General features: G+C 40.2%; 25 non-coding genes across 25 annotated transcripts; 8 read left to right on the top strand and 17 right to left on the bottom strand.

Annotated features, from left to right (window-relative positions):
* The first annotated feature begins 379 nt into the window (after positions 1-379).
* trnas-aga (transfer RNA serine (anticodon AGA)) lies at positions 380-461 on the top strand. The gene has a single exon. It is a non-coding gene; the product is annotated as a tRNA-Ser (tRNA).
* Positions 462-997: 536 nt separating this feature from the next.
* On the bottom strand, positions 998-1,079 carry trnal-cag (transfer RNA leucine (anticodon CAG)). Its single transcript has one exon. It is a non-coding gene; the product is annotated as a tRNA-Leu (tRNA).
* A 1,112-nt stretch (positions 1,080-2,191) lies between these two features.
* LOC131702209 (small nucleolar RNA U3) lies at positions 2,192-2,406 on the bottom strand. The gene has a single exon (XR_009309363.1). It is a non-coding gene; the product is annotated as a small nucleolar RNA U3 (small nucleolar RNA).
* A 1,190-nt stretch (positions 2,407-3,596) lies between these two features.
* Positions 3,597-3,670, top strand: trnar-ccu (transfer RNA arginine (anticodon CCU)). The gene has a single exon. It is a non-coding gene; the product is annotated as a tRNA-Arg (tRNA).
* A 437-nt stretch (positions 3,671-4,107) lies between these two features.
* Positions 4,108-4,189, top strand: trnas-aga (transfer RNA serine (anticodon AGA)). Its single transcript has one exon. It is a non-coding gene; the product is annotated as a tRNA-Ser (tRNA).
* A 165-nt stretch (positions 4,190-4,354) lies between these two features.
* Positions 4,355-4,428, bottom strand: trnai-aau (transfer RNA isoleucine (anticodon AAU)). The gene has a single exon. It is a non-coding gene; the product is annotated as a tRNA-Ile (tRNA).
* A 288-nt stretch (positions 4,429-4,716) lies between these two features.
* trnal-cag (transfer RNA leucine (anticodon CAG)) lies at positions 4,717-4,798 on the bottom strand. Its single transcript has one exon. It is a non-coding gene; the product is annotated as a tRNA-Leu (tRNA).
* Positions 4,799-5,910: 1,112 nt separating this feature from the next.
* LOC131702240 (small nucleolar RNA U3) lies at positions 5,911-6,125 on the bottom strand. The gene has a single exon (XR_009309394.1). It is a non-coding gene; the product is annotated as a small nucleolar RNA U3 (small nucleolar RNA).
* Positions 6,126-7,826: 1,701 nt separating this feature from the next.
* Positions 7,827-7,908, top strand: trnas-aga (transfer RNA serine (anticodon AGA)). The gene has a single exon. It is a non-coding gene; the product is annotated as a tRNA-Ser (tRNA).
* A 165-nt stretch (positions 7,909-8,073) lies between these two features.
* On the bottom strand, positions 8,074-8,147 carry trnai-aau (transfer RNA isoleucine (anticodon AAU)). The gene has a single exon. It is a non-coding gene; the product is annotated as a tRNA-Ile (tRNA).
* A 288-nt stretch (positions 8,148-8,435) lies between these two features.
* trnal-cag (transfer RNA leucine (anticodon CAG)) lies at positions 8,436-8,517 on the bottom strand. The gene has a single exon. It is a non-coding gene; the product is annotated as a tRNA-Leu (tRNA).
* Positions 8,518-9,629: 1,112 nt separating this feature from the next.
* Positions 9,630-9,844, bottom strand: LOC131702218 (small nucleolar RNA U3). The gene has a single exon (XR_009309372.1). It is a non-coding gene; the product is annotated as a small nucleolar RNA U3 (small nucleolar RNA).
* A 1,701-nt stretch (positions 9,845-11,545) lies between these two features.
* trnas-aga (transfer RNA serine (anticodon AGA)) lies at positions 11,546-11,626 on the top strand. Its single transcript has one exon. It is a non-coding gene; the product is annotated as a tRNA-Ser (tRNA).
* A 165-nt stretch (positions 11,627-11,791) lies between these two features.
* trnai-aau (transfer RNA isoleucine (anticodon AAU)) lies at positions 11,792-11,865 on the bottom strand. Its single transcript has one exon. It is a non-coding gene; the product is annotated as a tRNA-Ile (tRNA).
* Positions 11,866-12,153: 288 nt separating this feature from the next.
* Positions 12,154-12,235, bottom strand: trnal-cag (transfer RNA leucine (anticodon CAG)). Its single transcript has one exon. It is a non-coding gene; the product is annotated as a tRNA-Leu (tRNA).
* A 1,112-nt stretch (positions 12,236-13,347) lies between these two features.
* On the bottom strand, positions 13,348-13,562 carry LOC131702219 (small nucleolar RNA U3). The gene has a single exon (XR_009309373.1). It is a non-coding gene; the product is annotated as a small nucleolar RNA U3 (small nucleolar RNA).
* A 1,701-nt stretch (positions 13,563-15,263) lies between these two features.
* Positions 15,264-15,345, top strand: trnas-aga (transfer RNA serine (anticodon AGA)). The gene has a single exon. It is a non-coding gene; the product is annotated as a tRNA-Ser (tRNA).
* A 165-nt stretch (positions 15,346-15,510) lies between these two features.
* trnai-aau (transfer RNA isoleucine (anticodon AAU)) lies at positions 15,511-15,584 on the bottom strand. The gene has a single exon. It is a non-coding gene; the product is annotated as a tRNA-Ile (tRNA).
* A 1,484-nt stretch (positions 15,585-17,068) lies between these two features.
* On the bottom strand, positions 17,069-17,283 carry LOC131702247 (small nucleolar RNA U3). The gene has a single exon (XR_009309401.1). It is a non-coding gene; the product is annotated as a small nucleolar RNA U3 (small nucleolar RNA).
* Positions 17,284-18,984: 1,701 nt separating this feature from the next.
* Positions 18,985-19,066, top strand: trnas-aga (transfer RNA serine (anticodon AGA)). Its single transcript has one exon. It is a non-coding gene; the product is annotated as a tRNA-Ser (tRNA).
* A 165-nt stretch (positions 19,067-19,231) lies between these two features.
* Positions 19,232-19,305, bottom strand: trnai-aau (transfer RNA isoleucine (anticodon AAU)). Its single transcript has one exon. It is a non-coding gene; the product is annotated as a tRNA-Ile (tRNA).
* A 1,484-nt stretch (positions 19,306-20,789) lies between these two features.
* Positions 20,790-21,004, bottom strand: LOC131702221 (small nucleolar RNA U3). The gene has a single exon (XR_009309375.1). It is a non-coding gene; the product is annotated as a small nucleolar RNA U3 (small nucleolar RNA).
* Positions 21,005-22,705: 1,701 nt separating this feature from the next.
* trnas-aga (transfer RNA serine (anticodon AGA)) lies at positions 22,706-22,787 on the top strand. The gene has a single exon. It is a non-coding gene; the product is annotated as a tRNA-Ser (tRNA).
* A 165-nt stretch (positions 22,788-22,952) lies between these two features.
* Positions 22,953-23,026, bottom strand: trnai-aau (transfer RNA isoleucine (anticodon AAU)). Its single transcript has one exon. It is a non-coding gene; the product is annotated as a tRNA-Ile (tRNA).
* Positions 23,027-24,507: 1,481 nt separating this feature from the next.
* LOC131702300 (small nucleolar RNA U3) lies at positions 24,508-24,722 on the bottom strand. Its single transcript, XR_009309447.1, has one exon. It is a non-coding gene; the product is annotated as a small nucleolar RNA U3 (small nucleolar RNA).
* Positions 24,723-24,973: the final 251 nt, after the last annotated feature.

Here is a 24,973-nt window from a genome sequence, read left to right on the forward strand (position 1 = left end):
GTAGATCTTGTTATCTGTTAAGTCCGCTCACGCTAGCCACAACGTGCTTGAGTGCTGTGGCAGCAGCCATGAAGCAAGTCAGTTTTTCAGTTGAAATAAAGATCTACTTTGTTTTTTGTGTATGGGTGGTTTGAAAAGATCACTTAAATTGTTACGTATTTTGAAATAAAGATGTATTCATTATTATGAACTTTGACAGAAAGGATATTGTATTTACATTTCCCACGTGTGCTTGCCTTGTATAAATCGATGGAGTTTCAACAAAGGCATTTGACTTCGGTTCATGTTAGCCTATACTGCCATCTGCAGCATTACCGCGGGTGTCTTTTACTTCTTTTGACAATAATATGGATCATTTCACAGTCCAATGTAAGAACATGTAGTCGTGGCCGAGTGGTTAAGGCGATGGACTAGAAATCCATTGGGGTTTCCCCGCGCAGGTTCGAATCCTGCCGACTACGTAAGCTTTCTTTTTAATTGTATGTGTTCATTCCTAATACATGTTTAAAGATGAGGAATCTGAAATATTACTGGTTCTACTTCATATCGCACCGGTTCATTTTGTTAAAGAATGTTCATTTTGGCACCATTCCAAATGCTGTGGTTTCTTTAAAGAAGAAAAGTCATGGCCCATATGGGGATCGAACCCGCGACCTTGGCGTTATTAGCACCACGTTCTAACCAACTGAGCTAACTGAGCTAACCGGCCACACACATGGAGCACGTTAATAAAACCCGAGAAAAACAAGGCCTGCGGACATTATGATTACCAAGATGTTATGTTAAACTCAACAATAACACATTCAAAGTATTGGAAAGGCATAATTAGAGGTCTCATCTTTATGAGGCAGTTTAGCAGTGTGAAGAAAGTGGCGAGGTGGGGGCTTGCGGTGACTTTCTCTCATTTAAAAAGCTGTGATTTGAATACTAAAAAGAAAAACATGTAAAATTACCAAGCATTCGGTGGACGTTTTAGAAATAAATTAACAAGAACAGTTGTCAGAAGTGGGGTTCGAGCCCACGCCTCCATGGAGACTGCGACCTGACCACAGCGCCTTAGACCGCTCGGCCATCCTGACTTACACCGACGACTTTGCACAACGCTGCAGCACACTGCTGAACCTCCCATGTCTGACGCTGCAGTAAATCACCTGGCGTGTGCGTGTACTTGTTCTTTTTCTGTTTATATTAAGGAGGGCGACAGGTTTTGTCGCATTCTGTATGGAATCACAAGGACACTCCTCTTACTGAAAGAAAATATACTGCAAACAGAGCGATCGCTTCACGGTTTGAATCAAAATCAGAACAGTCTGTTAGCAAATGAACTTCATCAAAAAACCACAAAGGCATTACATAAATGTTACAGATATATTTCGTAGACAGAACAGTTGTAACATATTTGAGTACATTTCTAAACAATCTGCTAATAACAGACATAATCTCAAAGCGCTATAATTTATTTTCAGATCTTATGAAAGACAAGTATGGTTGCGCATTATATCACAGAAAACAGGATAATCCTAGCGCTTCATTTAATCCCTCGGTTTGTACCATATGGAGATAGAAGATCCATTTGGATTCACATTGTAATAGTTTTTGATCGAGATTATCACGTCCTCGAGCTTGAAATATTTTTTGTATGCTGCGGTATTTCAGATCTGAAATGGAATGTTTGGCATCTACGAAATGTCTAGCTAGTGGTGAATGGATATCTTTTCTCCTAATTGAACTTTTATGCTTGCTCATCAATGCGCAATCGTCACTGTCTAGTAGTTTTACCAACATATTGCAAATGGCAAGGACAAAAAAACAAATAAATGACATGCGTTGAAGCACAGGTCATCACTTGTAAGACACTCTGCTCTTTTTTCGTTGTATGGCTTGTAAAACGCAAACGCATTATCACAGGCGGCACAATTACGACATGGAAAAAAATCCAGTAGATTTGTCCAGTACACCTAGATCTCTCGAACATGTCAATGAGTCAGCCCTTAATAAACACTGTCCGTGTTCATTTCTGTGTATATGACATTGTCTATAACCAATATCTGTTATGTAAGCGTATTGGTATGAAACCAATCGCAATTAATGCGATCCGTGTTTTCAGTCAGTTTGATAGTTTTAATCAATCATCGAAAAAGCAGCAGTGCTTTGCAACTGTAGTTCATCTTTCTTACGTTTTGGTAAGATACCCACTCAGAACGTGTCCGCTTCCTCCAGCCCCCAAAGGAACACTGGAGCGGTCATCAATAACAACGAGCAGTTGGTCAAAAACAACACTCGCTGTCTTCTTCACGCTCAAAAACGAACACTCTCACTCTTCCTCGTGGGTAGCGAGCCCAAACACTTTCAAAACGCATTTCGCTAGCAAATCACTATAGAAATGATCCCTGAAAGTATTGTTTTATGGGCAAGTGGCCGACCGTCTCCCTCCAACTCTGAGTGGCACCGGTAGCTGTGCCGGTGACAAATAAACAGGAGCACTTTCATATAATGCAATTGCTGTAGCCCAGTGAGTTGTTACAATAACATTTCAAACTCATCCCAGACTGCAGGCGGTTAAAAGCTTAATTGGGTTCAATTTTTTGATATGATTTAAAAAGTACGAGCCAGTTGCCTCATTTGCATTGCCTGCCTTCCTCCTTTGCACTGTGACGTCTATCAAATGTGTGCTTAAAATCTGATGAATACGATTCCCATTTGAACCGTAAATATTTTAATTATACGCATACAGTGTTCTGTTGGGCTCCGAGGGTGTTATCTAATAAAACAAGGTAATCGGTGAGCGCGTTCGGCTTAACCAAAACGTTGCTGTTTCAAGCCCACGCAGGGACGAGGCATTCTTTTTGTCAATCGCCTTTCTGTCAAGCCAGTAAACCTGTATATAATAAGAAACATTCAACAGCTCGGAAACACCATAATAGAATCCAATGCCTTTACAAATGTGTTTTGAAACTGTTCATTTTTCACCCAAATGCGGTTCTCAAAAATTGTTTTGCCTACATTTTTCTATTGCTATTATTATTTTTTCCAGAGTAAGACGAAAAAGCAAACATCCATGAAATAGGTAAACACTGCTACAGCGCTTGAACTGTCTCAACAAACGTTCAGCTCTAAAACTTGTACATTGAAAGTCTTTTAACATCTTTAACACAATCATGTGTGTTCCAATAGCGGCTATTCCACATGGTGATCAATAAAGTGAATGCTGGCTTTGTTCACATATTAGCAAGACGTTTTCAGGATTCACTCATATTCTGAACAAGCACACCAGAATATGGTAATGAAAGGACAGGAAAATAACAGGTTTATTGGCTCTGGTCTTGTATCGTCACCCTGACTACTGTCAGGTAAGGAAGTGGCATTAATCAAAACGTAATTATGTAAGGTTACCAATGCGCAAATACGAAGCATATTAAAACTTCTTCACAATCTTAAATCTTCCCACATGCATTTCAGACACTTACTGATAAGTACGGCCCTTTCCCAATGTAACTGCTTTGTTTGAACACCAAAGATGGCTTGGATATTTATGAAACCACGATACTATTGTTCCCACTTTCTTTAGAACTACCAAATGTGCGCTTCCCATGTCAGCCCTAGTGGCCTAATGGTTAAGGCCACTGGCCTCCTAAGCCAGGGATAGTGGGTTCGAGTCCCATCTGGGGTGGGGTTTTGTTATAAAATCGAACATAATTGTGTTATGTTTTATTGGCATGTGATATTTTGTAGATCTTGTTATCTGTTAAGTCCGCTCACGCTAGCCACAACGTGCTTGAGTGCTGTGGCAGCAGCCATGAAGCAAGTCAGTTTTTCAGTTGAAATAAAGATCTACTTTGTTTTTTGTGTATGGGTGGTTTGAAAAGATCACTTAAATTGTTACGTATTTTGAAATAAAGATGTATTCATTATTATGAACTTTGACAGAAAGGATATTGTATTTACATTTCCCACGTGTGCTTGCCTTGTATAAATCGATGGAGTTTCAACAAAGGCATTTGACTTCGGTTCATGTTAGCCTATACTGCCATCTGCAGCATTACCGCGGGTGTCTTTTACTTCTTTTGACAATAATATGGATCATTTCACAGTCCAATGTAAGAACATGTAGTCGTGGCCGAGTGGTTAAGGCGATGGACTAGAAATCCATTGGGGTTTCCCCGCGCAGGTTCGAATCCTGCCGACTACGTAAGCTTTCTTTTTAATTGTATGTGTTCATTCCTAATACATGTTTAAAGATGAGGAATCTGAAATATTACTGGTTCTACTTCATATCGCACCGGTTCATTTTGTTAAAGAATGTTCATTTTGGCACCATTCCAAATGCTGTGGTTTCTTTAAAGAAGAAAAGTCATGGCCCGTATGGGGATCGAACCCGCGACCTTGGCGTTATTAGCACCACGCTCTAACCAACTGAGCTAACCGGCCACACACATGGAGCACGTTAATAAAACCCGAGAAAAACAAGGCCTGCGGACATTATGATTACCAAGATGTTATGTTAAACTCAACAATAACACATTCAAAGTATTGGAAAGGCATAATTAGAGGTCTCATCTTTATGAGGCAGTTTAGCAGTGTGAAGAAAGTGGCGAGGTGCGGGCTTGCGGTGACTTTCTCTCATTTAAAAAGCTGTGATTTGAATACTAAAAAGAAAAACATGTAAAATTACCAAGCATTCGGTGGACGTTTTAGAAATAAATTAACAAGAACAGTTGTCAGAAGTGGGGTTCGAGCCCACGCCTCCATGGAGACTGCGACCTGACCACAGCGCCTTAGACCGCTCGGCCATCCTGACTTACACCGACGACTTTGCACAACGCTGCAGCACACTGCTGAACCTCCCATGTCTGACGCTGCAGTAAATCACCTGGCGTGTGCGTGTACTTGTTCTTTTTCTGTTTATATTAAGGAGGGCGACAGGTTTTGTCGCATTCTGTATGGAATCACAAGGACACTCCTCTTACTGAAAGAAAATATACTGCAAACAGAGCGATCGCTTCACGGTTTGAATCAAAATCAGAACAGTCTGTTAGCAAATGAACTTCATCAAAAAACCACAAAGGCATTACATAAATGTTACAGATATATTTCGTAGACAGAACAGTTGTAACATATTTGAGTACATTTCTAAACAATCTGCTAATAACAGACATAATCTCAAAGCGCTATAATTTATTTTCAGATCTTATGAAAGACAAGTATGGTTGCGCATTATATCACAGAAAACAGGATAATCCTAGCGCTTCATTTAATCCCTCGGTTTGTACCATATGGAGATAGAAGATCCATTTGGATTCACATTGTAATAGTTTTTGATCGAGATTATCACGTCCTCGAGCTTGAAATATTTTTTGTATGCTGCGGTATTTCAGATCTGAAATGGAATGTTTGGCATCTACGAAATGTCTAGCTAGTGGTGAATGGATATCTTTTCTCCTAATTGAACTTTTATGCTTGCTCATCAATGCGCAATCGTCACTGTCTAGTAGTTTTACCAACATATTGCAAATGGCAAGGACAAAAAAACAAATAAATGACATGCGTTGAAGCACAGGTCATCACTTGTAAGACACTCTGCTCTTTTTTCGTTGTATGGCTTGTAAAACGCAAACGCATTATCACAGGCGGCACAATTACGACATGGAAAAAAATCCAGTAGATTTGTCCAGTACACCTAGATCTCTCGAACATGTCAATGAGTCAGCCCTTAATAAACACTGTCCGTGTTCATTTCTGTGTATATGACATTGTCTATAACCAATATCTGTTATGTAAGCGTATTGGTATGAAACCAATCGCAATTAATGCGATCCGTGTTTTCAGTCAGTTTGATAGTTTTAATCAATCATCGAAAAAGCAGCAGTGCTTTGCAACTGTAGTTCATCTTTCTTACGTTTTGGTAAGATACCCACTCAGAACGTGTCCGCTTCCTCCAGCCCCCTAAGAAACACTGGAGCGGTCATCAATAACAGCGAGCAGTTGGTCAAAAACAACACTCGCTGTCTTCTTCACGCTCAAAAACGAACACTCTCACTCTTCCTCGTGGGTAGCGAGCCCAAACACTTTCAAAACGCATTTCGATAGCAAATCACTATAGAAATGATCCCTGAAAGTATTGTTTTATGGGCAAGTGGCCGACCGTCTCCCTCCAACTCTGAGTGGCACCGGTAGCTGTGCCGGTGACAAATAAACAGGAGCACTTTCATATAATGCAATTGCTGTAGCCCAGTGAGTTGTTACAATAACATTTCAAACTCATTCCAGACTGCAGGCGGTTAAAAGCTTAATTGGGTTCAATTTTTTGATATGATTTAAAAAGAACGAGCCAGTTGCCTCATTTGCATTGCCTGCCTTCCTCCTTTGCACTGTGACGTCTATCAAATGTGTGCTTAAAATCTGATGAATACGATTCCCATTTGAACCGTAAATATTTTAATTATACGCATACAGTGTTCTGTTGGGCTCCGAGGTTGTTATCTAATAAAACAAGGTAATCGGTGAGCGCGTTCGGCTTAACCAAAACGTTGCTGTTTCAAGCCCACGCAGGGACGAGGCATTCTTTTTGTCAATCGCCTTTCTGTCAAGCCAGTAAACCTGTATATAATAAGAAACATTCAACAGCTCGGAAACACCATAATAGAATCCAATGCCTTTACAAATGTGTTTTGAAACTGTTCATTTTTCACCCAAATGCGGTTCTCAAAAATTGTTTTGCCTACATTTTTCTATTGCTATTATTATTTTTTCCAGAGTAAGACGAAAAAGCAAACATCCATGAAATAGGTAAACACTGCTACAGCGCTTGAACTGTCTCAACAAACGTTCAGCTCTAAAACGTGTACATTGAAAGTCTATTAACATCTTTAACACAATCATGTGTGTTCCAATAGCGGCTATTCCACATGGTGATCAATAAAGTGAATGCTGGCTTTGTTCACATATTAGCAAGACGTTTTCAGGATTCACGCATATTCTGAACAAGCACACTAGAATATGGTAATGAAAGGACAGGAAAATAACAGGTTTATTGGCTTTGGTCTTGTATCGTCACCCTGACTACTGTCAGGTAAGGAAGTGGCATTAATCAAAACGTAATTATGTAAGGTTACCAATGCGCAAATACGAAGCATATTAAAACTTCTTCACAATCTTAAATCTTCCCACATGCATTTCAAACACTTACTGATAAGTACGGCCCTTTCCCAATGTAACTGCTTTGTTTGAACACCAAAGATGGCTTGGATATTTATGAAACCACGATACTATTGTTCCCACTTTCTTTAGAACTACCAAATGTGCGCTTCCCATGTCAGCCCTAGTGGCCTAATGGCTAAGGCCACTGGCCTCCTAAGCCAGGGATAGTGGGTTCGAGTCCCATCTGGGGTGGGGTTTTGTTATAAAATCGAACATAATTGTGTTATGTTTTATTGGCATGTGATATTTTGTAGATCTTGTTATCTGTTAAGTCCGCTCACGCTAGCCACAACGTGCTTGAGTGCTGTGGCAGCAGCCATGAAGCAAGTCAGTTTTTCAGTTGAAATAAAGATCTACTTTGTTTTTTGTGTATGGGTGGTTTGAAAAGATCACTTAAATTGTTACGTATTTTGAAATAAAGATGTATTCATTATTATGAACGTTGACAGAAAGGATATTGTATTTACATTTCCCACGTGTGCTTGCCTTGTATAAATCGATGGAGTTTCAACAAAGGCATTTGACTTCGGTTCATGTTAGCCTATACTGCCATCTGCAGCATTACCGCGGGTGTCTTTTACTTCTTTTGACAATAATATGGATCATTTCACAGTCCAATGTAAGAACATGTAGTCGTGGCCGAGTGGTTAAGGCGATGGACTAGAAATCCATTGGGGTTTCCCCGTGCAGGTTCGAATCCTGCCGACTACGTAAGCTTTCTTTTTAATTGTATGTGTTCATTCCTAATACATGTTTAAAGATGAGGAATCTGAAATATTACTGGTTCTACTTCATATCGCACCGGTTCATTTTGTTAAAGAATGTTCATTTTGGCACCATTCCAAATGCTGTGGTTTCTTTAAAGAAGAAAAGTCATGGCCCGTATGGGGATCGAACCCGCGACCTTGGCGTTATTAGCACCACACTCTAACCAACTGAGCTAACCGGCCACACACATGGAGCGCGTTAATAAAACCCGAGAAAAACAAGGCCTGCGGACATTATGATTACCAAGATGTTATGTTAAACTCAACAATAACACATTCAAAGTATTGGAAAGGCATAATTAGAGGTCTCATCTTTATGAGGCAGTTTAGCAGTGTGAAGAAAGTGGCGAGGTGCGGGCTTGCGGTGACTTTCTCTCATTTAAAAAGCTGTGATTTGAATACTAAAAAGAAAAACATGTAAAATTACAAAGCATTCGGTGGACATTTTAGAAATAAATTAACAAGAACAGTTGTCAGAAGTGGGGTTCGAGCCCACGCCTCCATGGAGACTGCGACCTGACCACAGCGCCTTAGACCGCTCGGCCATCCTGACTTACACCGACGACTTTGCACAACGCTGCAGCACACTGCTGAACCTCCCATGTCTGACGCTGCAGTAAATCACCTGGCGTGTGCGTGTACTTGTTCTTTTTCTGTTTATATTAAGGAGGGCGACAAGTTTTGTCGCATTCTGTATGGAATCACAAGGACACTCCTCTTACTGAAAGAAAATATACTGCAAACAGAGCGATCGCTTCACGGTTTGAATCAAAATCAGAACAGTCTGTTAGCAAATGAACTTCATCAAAAAACCACAAAGGCATTACATAAATGTTACAGATATATTTCGTAGACAGAACAGTTGTAACATATTTGAGTACATTTCTAAACAATCTGCTAATAACAGACATAATCTCAAAGCGCTAAAATTTATTTTCAGATCTTATGAAAGACAAGTATGGTTGCGCATTATATCACAGAAAACAGGATAATCCTAGCGCTTCATTTAATCCCTCGGTTTGTACCATATGGAGATAGAAGATCCATTTGGATTCACATTGTAATAGTTTTTGATCGAGATTATCACGTCCTCGAGCTTGAAATATTTTTTGTATGCTGCGGTATTTCAGATCTGAAATGGAATGTTTGGCATCTACGAAATGTCTAGCTAGTGGTGAATGGATATCTTTTCTCCTAATTGAACTTTTATGCTTGCTCATCAATGCGCAATCGTCACTGTCTAGTAGTTTTACCAACATATTGCAAATGGCAAGGACAAAAAAACAAATAAATGACATGCGTTGAAGCACAGGTCATCACTTGTAAGACACTCTGCTCTTTTTTCGTTGTATGGCTTGTAAAACGCAAACGCATTATCACAGGCGGCACAATTACGACATGGAAAAAAATCCAGTAGATTTGTCCAGTACACCTAGATCTCTCGAACATGTCAATGAGTCAGCCCTTAATAAACACTGTCCGTGTTCATTTCTGTGTATATGACATTGTCTATAACCAATATCTGTTATGTAAGCGTATTGGTATGAAACCAATCGCAATTAATGCGATCCGTGTTTTCAGTCAGTTTGATAGTTTTAATCAATCATCGAAAAAGCAGCAGTGCTTTGCAACTGTAGTTCATCTTTCTTACGTTTTGGTAAGATACCCACTCAGAACGTGTCCGCTTCCTCCAGCCCCCTAAGGAACACTGGAGCGGTCATCAATAACAGCGAGCAGTTGGTCAAAAACAACACTCGCTGTCTTCTTCACGCTCAAAAACGAACACTCTCACTCTTCCTCGTGGGTAGCGAGCCCAAACACTTTCAAAACGCATTTCGCTAGCAAATCACTATAGAAATGATCCCTGAAAGTATTGTTTTATGGGCAAGTGGCCGACCGTCTCCCTCCAACTCTGAGTGGCACCGGTAGCTGTGCCGGTGACAAATAAACAGGAGCACTTTCATATAATGCAATTGCTGTAGCCCAGTGAGTTGTTACAATAACATTTCAAACTCATTCCAGACTGCAGGCGGTTAAAAGCTTAATTGGGTTCAATTTTTTGATATGATTTAAAAAGTACGAGCCAGTTGCCTCATTTGCATTGCCTGCCTTCCTCCTTTGCACTGTGACGTCTATCAAATGTGTGCTTAAAATCTGATGAATACGATTCCCATTTGAACCGTAAATATTTTAATTATACGCATACAGTGTTCTGTTGGGCTCCGAGGTTGTTATCTAATAAAACAAGGTAATCGGTGAGCGCGTTCGGCTTAACCAAAACGTTGCTGTTTCAAGCCCACGCAGGGACGAGGCATTCTTTTTGTCAATCGCCTTTCTGTCAAGCCAGTAAACCTGTATATAATAAGAAACATTCAACAGCTCGGAAACACCATAATAGAATCCAATGCCTTTACAAATGTGTTTTGAAACTGTTCATTTTTCACCCAAATGCGGTTCTCAAAAATTGTTTTGCCTACATTTTTCTATTGCTATTATTATTTTTTCCAGAGTAAGACGAAAAAGCAAACATCCATGAAATAGGTAAACACTGCTACAGCGCTTGAACTGTCTCAACAAACGTTCAGCTCTAAAACGTGTACATTGAAAGTCTATTAACATCTTTAACACAATCATGTGTGTTCCAATAGCGGCTATTCCACATGGTGATCAATAAAGTGAATGCTGGCTTTGTTCACATATTAGCAAGACGTTTTCAGGATTCACGCATATTCTGAACAAGCACACTAGAATATGGTAATGAAAGGACAGGAAAATAACAGGTTTATTGGCTTTGGTCTTGTATCGTCACCCTGACTACTGTCAGGTAAGGAAGTGGCATTAATCAAAACGTAATTATGTAAGGTTACCAATGCGCAAATACGAAGCATATTAAAACTTCTTCACAATCTTAAATCTTCCCACATGCATTTCAAACACTTACTGATAAGTACGGCCCTTTCCCAATGTAACTGCTTTGTTTGAACACCAAAGATGGCTTGGATATTTATGAAACCACGATACTATTGTTCCCACTTTCTTTAGAACTACCAAATGTGCGCTTCCCATGTCAGCCCTAGTGGCCTAATGGCTAAGGCCACTGGCCTCCTAAGCCAGGGATAGTGGGTTCGAGTCCCATCTGGGGTGGGGTTTTGTTATAAAATCGAACATAATTGTGTTATGTTTTATTGGCATGTGAAATTTTGTAGATCTTGTTATCTGCTAAGTCCGCTCACGCTAGCCACAACGTGCTTGAGTGCTGTGGCAGCAGCCATGAAGCAAGTCAGTTTTTCAGTTGAAATCAAGATCTACTTTGTTTTTTGTGTATGGGTGGTTTGAAAAGATCACTTAAATTGTTACGTATTTTGAAATAAAGATGTATTCATTATTATGAACGTTGACAGAAAGGATATTGTATTTACATTTCCCACGTGTGCTTGCCTTGTATAAATCGATGGAGTTTCAACAAAGGCATTTGACTTCGGTTCATGTTAGCCTATACTGCCATCTGCAGCATTACCGCGGGTGTCTTTTACTTCTTTTGACAATAATATGGATCATTTCACAGTCCAATGTAAGAACATGTAGTCGTGGCCGAGTGGTAAGGCGATGGACTAGAAATCCATTGGGGTTTCCCCGCGCAGGTTCGAATCCTGCCGACTACGTAAGCTTTCTTTTTAATTGTATGTGTTCATTCCTAATACATGTTTAAAGATGAGGAATCTGAAATATTACTGGTTCTACTTCATATCGCACCGGTTCATTTTGTTAAAGAATGTTCATTTTGGCACCATTCCAAATGCTGTGGTTTCTTTAAAGAAGAAAAGTCATGGCCCGTACGGGGATCGAACCCGCGACCTTGGCGTTATTAGCACCACGCTCTAACCAACTGAGCTAACCGGCCACACACATGGAGCGCGTTAATAAAACCCGAGAAAAACAAGGCCTGTGGACATTATGATTACCAAGATGTTATGTTAAACTCAACAATAACACATTCAAAGTATTGGAAAGGCATAATTAGAGGTCTCATCTTTATGAGGCAGTTTAGCAGTGTGAAGAAAGTGGCGAGGTGCGGGCTTGCGGTGACTTTCTCTCATTTAAAAAGCTGTGATTTGAATACTAAAAAGAAAAACATGTAAAATTACCAAGCATTCGGTGGACGTTTTAGAAATAAATTAACAAGAACTGTTGTCAGAAGTGGGGTTCGAGCCCACGCCTCCATGGAGACTGCGACCTGACCACAGCGCCTTAGACCGCTCGGCCATCCTGACTTACACCGACGACTTTGCACAACGCTGCAGCACACTGCTGAACCTCCCATGTCTGACGCTGCAGTAAATCACCTGGCGTGTGCGTGTACTTGTTCTTTTTCTGTTTATATTAAGGAGGGCGACAGGTTTTGTCGCATTCTGTATGGAATCACAAGGACACTCCTCTTACTGAAAGAAAATATACTGCAAACAGAGCGATCGCTTCACGGTTTGAATCAAAATCAGAACAGTCTGTTAGCAAATGAACTTCATCAAAAAACCACAAAGGCATTACATAAATGTTACAGATATATTTCGTAGACAGAACAGTTGTAACATATTTGAGTACATTTCTAAACAATCTGCTAATAACAGACATAATCTCAAAGCGCTATAATTTATTTTCAGATCTTATGAAAGACAAGTATGGTTGCGCATTATATCACAGAAAACAGGATAATCCTAGCGCTTCATTTAATCCCTCGGGTTGTACCATATGGAGATAGAAGATCCATTTGGATTCACATTGTAATAGTTTTTGATCGAGATTATCACGTCCTCGAGCTTGAAATATTTTTTGTATGCTGCGGTATTTCAGATCTGAAATGGAATGTTTGGCATCTACGAAATGTCTAGCTAGTGGTGAATGGATATCTTTTCTCCTAATTGAACTTTTATGCTTGCTCATCAATGCGCAATCGTCACTGTCTAGTAGTTTTACCAACATATTGCAAATGGCAAGGACAAAAAAACAAATAAATGACATGCGTTGAAGCACAGGTCATCACTTGTAAGACACTGTACTCTTTTTTCGTTGTATGGCTTGTAAAACGCAAACGCATTATCACAGGCGGCACAATTACGACATGGAAAATAATCCAGTAGATTTGTCCAGTACACCTAGATCTCTCGAACATGTCAATGAGTCAGCCCTTAATAAACACTGTCCGTGTTCATTTCTGTTTATATGACATTGTCTATAACCAATATCTGTTATGTAAGCGTATTGGTATGAAACCAATCGCAATTAATGCGATCCGTGTTTTCAGTCAGTTTGATTGTTTTAATCAATCATCGAAAAAGCAGCAGTGCTTTGCAACTGTAGTTCATCTTTCTTACGTTTTGGTAAGACACCCACTCAGAACGTGTCCGCTTCCTCCAGCCCCCTAAGGAACACTGGAGCGGTCATCAATAACAGCGAGCAGTTGGTCAAAAACAACACTCGCTGTCTTCTTCACGCTCAAAAACGAACACTCTCACTCTTCCTCGTGGGTAGCGAGCCCAAACACTTTCAAAACGCATTTCGCTAGCAAATCACTATAGAAATGATCCCTGAAAGTATTGTTTTATGGGCAAGTGGCCGACCGTCTCCCTCCAACTCTGAGTGGCACCGGTAGCTGTGCCGGTGACAAATAAACAGGAGCACTTTCATATAATGCAATTGCTGTAGCCCAGTGAGTTGTTACAATAACATTTCAAACTCATTCCAGACTGCAGGCGGTTAAAAGCTTAATTGGGTTCAATTTTTTGGTATGATTTAAAAAGTACGAGCCAGTTGCCTCATTTGCATTGCCTGCCTTCCTCCTTTGCACTGTGACGTCTATCAAATGTGTGCTTAAAATCTGATGAATACGATTCCCATTTGAACCGTAAATATTTTAATTATACGCATACAGTGTTCTGTTGGGCTCCGAGGGTGTTATCTAATAAAACAACGTAATCGGTGAGCGCGTTCGGCTTAACCAAAACGTTGCTGTTTCAAGCCCACGCAGGGACGAGGCATTCTTTTTGTCAATCGCCTTTCTGTCAAGCCAGTAAACCTGTATATAATAAGAAACATTCAACAGCTCGGAAACACCATAATAGAATCCAATGCGTTTACAAATGTGTTTTGAAACTGTTCATTTTTCACCCAAATGCGGTTCTCAAAAATTGTTTTGCCTACATTTTTCTATTGCTATTATTATTTTTTCCAGAGTAAGACGAAAAAGCAAACATCCATGAAATAGGTAAACACTGCTACAGCGCTTGAACTGTCTCAACAAACGTTCAGCTCTAAAACGTGTACATTGAAAGTCTATTAACATCTTTAACACAATCATGTGTGTTCCAATAGCGGCTATTCCACATGGTGATCAATAAAGTGAATGCTGGCTTTGTTCACATATTAGCAAGACGTTTTCAGGATTCACGCATATTCTGAACAAGCACACTAGAATATGGTAATGAAAGGACAGGAAAATAACAGGTTTATTGGCTTTGGTCTTGTATCGTCACCCTGACTACTGTCAGGTAAGGAAGTGGCATTAATCAAAACGTAATTATGTAAGGTTACCAATGCGCAAATACGAAGCATATTAAAACTTCTTCACAATCTTAAATCTTCCCACATGCATTTCAAACACTTACTGATAAGTACGGCCCTTTCCCAATGTAACTGCTTTGTTTGAACACCAAAGATGGCTTGGATATTTATGAAACCACGATACTATTGTTCCCACTTTCTTTAGAACTACCAAATGTGCGCTTCCCATGTCAGCCCTAGTGGCCTAATGGCTAAGGCCACTGGCCTCCTAAGCCAGGGATAGTGGGTTCGAGTCCCATCTGGGGTGGGGTTTTGTTATAAAATCGAACATAATTGTGTTATGTTTTATTGGCATGTGATATTTTGTAGATCTTGTTATCTGCTAAGTCCGCTCACGCTAGCCACAACGTGCTTGAGTGCTGTGGCAGCAGCCATGAAGCAAGTCAGTTTTTCAGTTGAAATCAAGATCTACTTTGTTTTTTGTGTATGGGTGGTTTGAAAAGATCACTTAAATTGTTACGTATTTTGAAATAAAGATGTATTCATTATTATGAACGTTGACAGAAAGGATATTGTATTTACATTTCCCACGTGTGCTTGCCTTGTATAAATCGATGGAGTTTCAACAAAGGCATTTGACTTCGGTTCATGTTAGCCTATACTGCCATCTGCAGCATTACCGCGGGTGTCTTTTACTTCTTTTGACAATAATATGGATCATTTCACAGTCCAATGTAAGGACATGTAGTCGTGGCCGAGTGGTTAAGGCGATGGACTAGAAATCCATTGGGGTTTCCCCGCGCAGGTTCGAATCCTGCCGACTACGTAAGCTTTCTTTTTAATTGTATGTGTTCATTCCTAATACATGTTTAAAGATGAGGAATCTGAAATATTACTGGTTCTACTTCATATCGCACCGGTTCATTTTGTTAAAGAATGTTCATTTTGGCACCATTCCAAATGCTGTGGTTTCTTTAAAGAAGAAAAGTCATGGCCCGTACGGGGATCAAACCCGCGACCTTGGCGTTATTAGCACCACGCTCTAACCAACTGAGCTAACCGGCCACACACATGGAGCGCGTTAATAAAACCCGAGAAAAACAAGGCCTGCGGACATTATGATTACCAAGATGTTATGTTAAACTCAACAATAACACATTCAAAGTATTGGAAAGGCATAATTAGAGGTCTCATCTTTATGAGGCAGTTTAGCAGTGTGAAGAAAGTGGCGAGGTGCGGGCTTGCGGTGACTTTCTCTCATTTAAAAAGCTGTGATTTGAATACTAAAAAGAAAAACATGTAAAATTACCAAGCATTCGGTGGACGTTTTAGAAATAAATTAACAAGAACAGTTGTCAGAAGTGGGGTTCGAGCCCACGCCTCCATGGAGACTGCGACCTGACCACAGCGCCGTAGACCGCTCGGCCATCCTGACTTACACCGACGACTTTGCACCACGCTGCAGCACACTGCTGAACCTCCCATGTCTGACGCTGCAGTAAATCACCTGGCGTGTGCGTGTACTTGTTCTTTTTCTGTTTATATTAAGGAGGGCGACAGGTTTTGTCGCATTCTGTATGGAATCACAAGGACACTCCTCTTACTGAAAGAAAATATACTGCAAACAGAGCGATCGCTTCACGGTTTGAATCAAAATCAGAACAGTCTGTTAGCAAATGAACTTCATCAAAAAACCACAAAGGCATTACATAAATGTTACAGATATATTTCGTAGAAAGAACAGTTGTAACATATTTGAGTACATTTCTAAACAATCTGCTAATAACAGACATAATCTCAAAGCGCTATAATTTATTTTCAGATCTTATGAAAGACAAGTATGGTTGCGCATTATATCACAGAAAACAGGATAATCCTAGCGCTTCATTTAATCCCTCGGGTTGTACCATATGGAGATAGAAGATCCATTTGGATTCACATTGTAATAGTTTTTGATCGAGATTATCACGTCCTCAAGCTTGAAATATTTTTTGTATGCTGCGGTATTTCAGATCTGAAATGGAATGTTTGGCATCTACGAAATGTCTAGCTAGTGGTGAATGGATATCTTTTCACCTAATTGAACTTTTATGCTTGCTCATCAATGCGCAATCGTCACTGTCTAGTAGTTTTACCAACATATTGCAAATGGCAAGGACAAAAAAAACAAATAAATGACATGCGTTGAAGCACAGGTCATCACTTGTAAGACACTGTACTCTTTTTTTCGTTGTATGGCTTGTAAAACGCAAACGCATTATCACAGGCGGCACAATTACGACATGGAAAAAAATCCAGTAGATTTGTCCAGTACACCTAGATCTCTCGAACATGTCAATGAGTCAGCCCTTAATAAACACTGTCCGTGTTCATTTCTGTGTATATGACATTGTCTATAACCAATATCTGTTATGTAAGCGTATTGGTATGAAACCAATCGCAATTAATGCGATCCGTGTTTTCAGTCAGTTTGATAGTTTTAATCAATCATCGAAAAAGCAGCAGTGCTTTGCAACTGTAGTTTATCTTTCTTACGTTTTGGTAAGATACCCACTCAGAACGTGTCCGCTTCCTCCAGCCCCCTAAGGAACACTGGAGCGGTCATCAATAACAGCGAGCAGTTGGTCAAAAACAACACTCGCTGTCTTCTTCTCGCTCAAAAACGAACACTCTCACTCTTCCTCGTGGGTAGCGAGCCCAAACACTTTCAAAACGCATTTCGCTAGCAAATCACTATAGAAATGATCCCTGAAAGTATTGTTTTATGGGCAAGTGGCCGACCGTCTCCCTCCAACTCTGAGTGGCACCGGTAGCTGTGCCGGTGACAAATAAACAGGAGCACTTTCATATAATGCAATTGCTGTAGCCCAGTGAGTTGTTACAATAACATTTCAAACTCATTCCAGACTGCAGGCGGTTAAAAGCTTAATTGGGTTCAATTTTTTGGTATGATTTAAAAAGTACGAGCCAGTTGCCTCATTTGCATTGCCTGCCTTCCTCCTTTGCACTGTGACGTCTATCAAATGTGTGCTTAAAATCTGATGAATACGATTCCCATTTGAACCGTAAATATTTTAATTATACGCATACAGTGTTCTGTTGGGCTCCGAGGGTGTTATCTAATAAAACAACGTAATCAGTGAGCGCGTTCGGCTTAACCAAAACGTTGCTGTTTCAGGCCCACGCAGGGACGAGGCATTCTTTTTGTCAATCGCCTTTCTGTCAAGCCAGTAAACCTGTATATAATAAGAAACATTCAACAGCTCGGAAACACCATAATAGAATCCAATGCGTTTACAAATGTGTTTTGAAACTGTTCATTTTTCACCCAAATGCGGTTCTCAAAAATTGTTTTGCCTACATTTTTCTATTGCTATTATTATTTTTTCCAGAGTAAGACGAAAAAGCAAACATCCATGAAATAGGTAAACACTGCTACAGCGCTTGAACTGTCTCAACAAACGTTCAGCTCTAAAACGTGTACATTGAAAGTCTATTAACATCTTTAACACAATCATGTGTGTTCCAATAGCGGCTATTCCACATGGTGATCAATAAAGTGAATGCTGGCTTTGTTCACATATTAGCAAGACGTTTTCAGGATTCACGCATATTCTGAACAAGCACACTAGAATATGGTAATGAAAGGACAGGAAAATAACAGGTTTATTGGCTTTGGTCTTGTATCGTCACCCTGACTACTGTCAGGTAAGGAAGTGGCATTAATCAAAACGTAATTATGTAAGGTTACCAATGCGCAAATACGAAGCATATTAAAACTTCTTCACAATCTTAAATCTTCCCACATGCATTTCAAACACTTACTGATAAGTACGGCCCTTTCCCAATGTAACTGCTTTGTTTGAACACCAAAGATGGCTTGGATATTTATGAAACCACGATACTATTGTTCCCACTTTCTTTAGAACTACCAAATGTGCGCTTCCCATGTCAGCCCTAGTGGCCTAATGGCTAAGGCCACTGGCCTCCTAAGCCAGGGATAGTGGGTTCGAGTCCCATCTGGGGTGGGGTTTTGTTATAAAATCGAACATAATTGTGTTATGTTTTATTGGCATGTGATATTTTGTAGATCTTGTTATCTGCTAAGTCCGCTCACGCTAGCCACAACGTGCTTGAGTGCTGTGGCAGCAGCCATGAAGCAAGTCAGTTTTTCAGTTGAAATCAAGATCTACTTTGTTTTTTGTGTATGGGTGGTTTGAAAAGATCACTTAAATTGTTACGTATTTTGAAATAAAGATGTATTCATTATTATGAACGTTGACAGAAAGGATATTGTATTTACATTTCCCACGTGTGCTTGCCTTGTATAAATCGATGGAGTTTCAACAAAGGCATTTGACTTCGGTTCATGTTAGCCTATACTGCCATCTGCAGCATTACCGCGGGTGTCTTTTACTTCTTTTGACAATAATATGGATCATTTCACAGTCCAATGTAAGAACATGTAGTCGTGGCCGAGTGGTTAAGGCGATGGACTAGAAATCCATTGGGGTTTCCCCGCGCAGGTTCGAATCCTGCCGACTACGTAAGCTTTCTTTTTAATTGTATGTGTTCATTCCTAATACATGTTTAAAGATGAGGAATCTGAAATATTACTGGTTCTACTTCATATCGCACCGGTTCATTTTGTTAAAGAATGTTCATTTTGGCACCATTCCAAATGCTGTGGTTTCTTTGAAGAAGAAAAGTCATGGCCCGTACGGGGATCGAACCCGCGACCTTGGCGTTATTAGCACCACGCTCTAACCAACTGAGCTAACCGGCCACACACATGGAGCGCGTTAATAAAACCCGAGAAAAACAAGGCCTGCGGACATTATGATTACCAAGATGTTATGTTAAACTCAACAATAACACATTCAAAGTATTGGAAAGGCATAATTAGAGGTCTCATCTTTATGAGGCAGTTTAGCAGTGTGAAGAAAGTGGCGAGGTGCGGGCTTGCGGTGACTTTCTCTCATTTAAAAAGCTGTGATTTGAATACTAAAAAGAAAAACATGTAAAATTACCAAGCATTCGGTGGACGTTTTAGAAATAAATTAACAAGAACAGTTGTCAGAAGTGGGGTTCGAGCCCACGCCTCCGTGGAGACTGCGACCTGACCACAGCGCCTTAGACCGCTCGGCCATCCTGACTTACACCGACGACTTTGCACAACGCTGCAGCACACTGCTGAACCTCCCATGTCTGACGCTGCAGTAAATCACCTGGCGTGTGCGTGTACTTGTTCTTTTTCTGTTTATATTAAGGAGGGCGACAGGTTTTGTCGCATTCTGTATGGAATCACAAGGACACTCCTCTTACTGAAAGAAAATATACTGCAAACAGAGCGATCGCTTCACGGTTTGAATCAAAACCAGAACAGTCTGTTAGCAAATGAACTTCATCAAAAAACCACAAAGGCATTACATAAATGTTACAGATATATTTCGTAGACAGAACAGTTGTAACATATTTGAGTACATTTCTAAACAATCTGCTAATAACAGACATAATCTCAAAGCGCTATAATTTATTTTCAGATCTTATGAAAGACAAGTATGGTTGCGCATTATATCACAGAAAACAGGATAATCCTAGCGCTTCATTTAATCCCTTGGGTTGTACCATATGGAGATAGAAGATCCATTTGGATTCACATTGTAATAGTTTTTGATCGAGATTATCACGTCCTCGAGCTTGAAATATTTTTTGTATGCTGCGGTATTTCAGATCTGAAATGGAATGTTTGGCATCTACGAAATGTCTAGCTAGTGGTGAATGGATATCTTTTCACCTAATTGAACTTTTATGCTTGCTCATCAATGCGCAATCGTCACTGTCTAGTAGTTTTACCAACATATTGCAAATGGCAAGGACAAAAAAAACAAATAAATGACATGCGTTGAAGCACAGGTCATCACTTGTAAGACACTGTACTCTTTTTTTCGTTGTATGGCTTGTAAAACGCAAACGCATTATCACAGGCGGCACAATTACGACATGGAAAAAAATCCAGTAGATTTGTCCAGTACACCTAGATCTCTCGAACATGTCAATGAGTCAGCCCTTAATAAACACTGTCCGTGTTCATTTCTGTGTATATGACATTGTCTATAACCAATATCTGTTATGTAAGCGTATTGGTATGAAACCAATCGCAATTAATGCGATCCGTGTTTTCAGTCAGTTTGATAGTTTTAATCAATCATCGAAAAAGCAGCAGTGCTTTGCAACTGTAGTTTATCTTTCTTACGTTTTGGTAAGATACCCACTCAGAACGTGTCCGCTTCCTCCAGCCCCCTAAGGAACACTGGAGCGGTCATCAATAACAGCGAGCAGTTGGTCAAAAACAACACTCGCTGTCTTCTTCACGCTCAAAAACGAACACTCTCACTCTTCCTCGTGGGTAGCGAGCCCAAACACTTTCAAAACGCATTTCGCTAGCAAATCACTATAGAAATGATCCCTGAAAGTATTGTTTTATGGGCAAGTGGCCGACCGTCTCCCTCCAACTCTGAGTGGCACCGGTAGCTGTGCCGGTGACAAATAAACAGGAGCACTTTCATATAATGCAATTGCTGTAGCCCAGTGAGTTGTTACAATAACATTTCAAACTCATTCCAGACTGCAGGCGGTTAAAAGCTTAATTGGGTTCAATTTTTTGGTATGATTTAAAAAGTACGAGCCAGTTGCCTCATTTGCATTGCCTGCCTTCCTCCTTTGCACTGTGACGTCTATCAAATGTGTGCTTAAAATCTGATGAATACGATTCCCATTTGAACCGTAAATATTTTAATTATACGCATACAGTGTTCTGTTGGGCTCCGAGGGTGTTATCTAATAAAACAACGTAATCGGTGAGCGCGTTCGGCTTAACCAAAACGTTGCTGTTTCAGGCCCACGCAGGGACGAGGCATTCTTTTTGTCAATCGCCTTTCTGTCAAGCCAGTAAACCTGTATATAATAAGAAACATTCAACAGCTCGGAAACACCATAATAGAATCCAATGCGTTTACAAATGTGTTTTGAAACTGTTCATTTTTCACCCAAATGCGGTTCTCAAAAATTGTTTTGCCTACATTTTTCTATTGCTATTATTATTTTTTCCAGAGTAAGACGAAAAAGCAAACATCCATGAAATAGGTAAACACTGCTACAGCGCTTGAACTGTCTCAACAAACGTTCAGCTCTAAAACGTGTACATTGAAAGTCTATTAACATCTTTAACACAATCATGTGTGTTCCAATAGCGGCTATTCCACATGGTGATCAATAAAGTGAATGCTGGCTTTGTTCACATATTAGCAAGACGTTTTCAGGATTCACGCATATTCTGAACAAGCACACTAGAATATGGTAATGAAAGGACAGGAAAATAACAGGTTTATTGGCTTTGGTCTTGTATCGTCACCCTGACTACTGTCAGGTAAGGAAGTGGCATTAATCAAAACGTAATTATGTAAGGTTACCAATGCGCAAATACGAAGCATATTAAAACTTCTTCACAATCTTAAATCTTCCCACATGCATTTCAAACACTTACTGATAAGTACGGCCCTTTCCCAATGTAACTGCTTTGTTTGAACACCAAAGATGGCTTGGATATTTATGAAACCACGATACTATTGTTCCCACTTTCTTTAGAACTACCAAATGTGCGCTTCCCATGTCAGCCCTAGTGGCCTAATGGCTAAGGCCACTGGCCTCCTAAGCCAGGGATAGTGGGTTCGAGTCCCATCTGGGGTGGGGTTTTGTTATAAAATCGAACATAATTGTGTTATGTTTTATTGGCATGTGATATTTTGTAGATCTTGTTATCTGCTAAGTCCGCTCACGCTAGCCACAACGTGCTTGAGTGCTGTGGCAGCAGCCATGAAGCAAGTCAGTTTTTCAGTTGAAATCAAGATCTACTTTGTTTTTTGTGTATGGGTGGTTTGAAAAGATCACTTAAATTGTTACGTATTTTGAAATAAAGATGTATTCATTATTATGAACGTTGACAGAAAGGATATTGTATTTACATTTCCCACGTGTGCTTGCCTTGTATAAATCGATGGAGTTTCAACAAAGGCATTTGACTTCGGTTCATGTTAGCCTATACTGCCATCTGCAGCATTACCGCGGGTGTCTTTTACTTCTTTTGACAATAATATGGATCATTTCACAGTCCAATGTAAGAACATGTAGTCGTGGCCGAGTGGTTAAGGCGATGGACTAGAAATCCATTGGGGTTTCCCCGCGCAGGTTCGAATCCTGCCGACTACGTAAGCTTTCTTTTTAATTGTATGTGTTCATTCCTAATACATGTTTAAAGATGAGGAATCTGAAATATTACTGGTTCTACTTCATATCGCACCGGTTCATTTTGTTAAAGAATGTTCATTTTGGCACCATTCCAAATGCTGTGGTTTCTTTAAAGAAGAAAAGTCATGGCCCGTACGGGGATCGAACCCGCGACCTTGGCGTTATTAGCACCACGCTCTAACCAACTGAGCTAACCGGCCACACACATGGAGCGCGTTAATAAAACCCGAGAAAAACAAGGCCTGCGGACATTATGATTACCAAGATATGTTAAACTCAACAATAACACATTCAAAGTATTGGAAAGGCATAATTAGAGGTCTCATCTTTATGAGGCAGTTTAGCAGTGTGAAGAAAGTGGCGAGGTGCGGGCTTGCGGTGACTTTCTCTCATTTAAAAAGCTGTGATTTGAATACTAAAAAGAAAAACATGTAAAATTACCAAGCATTCGGTGGACGTTTTAGAAATAAATTAACAAGAACAGTTGTCAGAAGTGGGGTTCGAGCCCACGCCTCCATGGAGACTGCGACCTGCCCACAGCGCCTTAGACCGCTCGGCCATCCTGACTTACACCGACGACTTTGCACCACGCTGCAGCACACTGCTGAACCTCCCATGTCTGACGCTGCAGTAAATCACCTGGCGTGTGCGTGTACTTGTTCTTTTTCTGTTTATATTAAGGAGGGCGACAGGTTTTGTCGCATTCTGTATGGAATCACAAGGACACTCCTCTTACTGAAAGAAAATATACTGCAAACAGAGCGATCGCTTCACGGTTTGAATCAAAATCAGAACAGTCTGTTAGCAAATGAACTTCATCAAAAAACCACAAAGGCATTACATAAATGTTACAGATATATTTCGTAGACAGAACAGTTGTAACATATTTGAGTACATTTCTAAACAATCTGCTAATAACAGACATAATCTCAAAGCGCTATAATTTATTTTCAGATCTTATGAAAGACAAGTATGGTTGCGCATTATATCACAGAAAACAGGATAATCCTAGCGCTTCATTTAATCCCTCGGGTTGTACCATATGGAGATAGAAGATCCATTTGGATTCACATTGTAATAGTTTTTGATCGAGATTATCACGTCCTCGAGCTTGAAATATTTTTTGTATGCTGCGGTATTTCAGATCTGAAATGGAATGTTTGGCATCTACGAAATGTCTAGCTAGTGGTGAATGGATATCTTTTCACCTAATTGAACTTTTATGCTTGCTCATCAATGCGCAATCGTCACTGTCTAGTAGTTTTACCAACATATTGCAAATGGCAAGGACAAAAAAAACAAATAAATGACATGCGTTGAAGCACAGGTCATCACTTGTAAGACACTCTGCTCTTTTTTTCGTTGTATGGCTTGTAAAACGCAAACGCATTATCACAGGCGGCACAATTACGACATGGAAAAAAATCCAGTAGATTTGTCCAGTACACCTAGATCTCTCGAACATGTCAATGAGTCAGCCCTTAATAAACACTGTCCGTGTTCATTTCTGTGTATATGACATTGTCTATAACCAATATCTGTTATGTAAGCGTATTGGTATGAAACCAATCGCAATTAATGCGATCCGTGTTTTCAGTCAGTTTGATAGTTTTAATCAATCATCGAAAAAGCAGCAGTGCTTTGCAACTGTAGTTCATCTTTCTTACGTTTTGGTAAGATACCCACTCAGAACGTGTCCGCTTCCTCCAGCCCCCTAAGGAACACTGGAGCGGTCATCAATAACAGCGAGCAGTTGGTCAAAAACAACACTCGCTGTCTTCTTCACGCTCAAAAACGAACACTCTCACTCTTCCTCGTGGGTAGCGAGCCCAAACACTTTCAAAACGCATTTCGCTAGCAAATCACTATAGAAATGATTCCTGAAAGTATTGTTTTATGGGCAAGTGGCCGACCGTCTCCCTCCAACTCTGAGTGGCACCGGTAGCTGTGCCGGTGACAAATAAACAGGAGCACTTTCATATAATGCAATTGCTGTAGCCCAGTGAGTTGTTACAATAACATTTCAAACTCATTCCAGACTGCAGGCGGTTAAAAGCTTAATTGGGTTCAATTTTTTGGTATGATTTAAAAAGTACGAGCCAGTTGCCTCATTTGCATTGCCTGCCTTCCTCCTTTGCACTGTGACG

This window comes from Acipenser ruthenus, chromosome 29 (genome assembly GCF_902713425.1).
Source record: "Acipenser ruthenus chromosome 29, fAciRut3.2 maternal haplotype, whole genome shotgun sequence".
NCBI lineage: Eukaryota > Metazoa > Chordata > Actinopteri > Acipenseriformes > Acipenseridae > Acipenser > Acipenser ruthenus.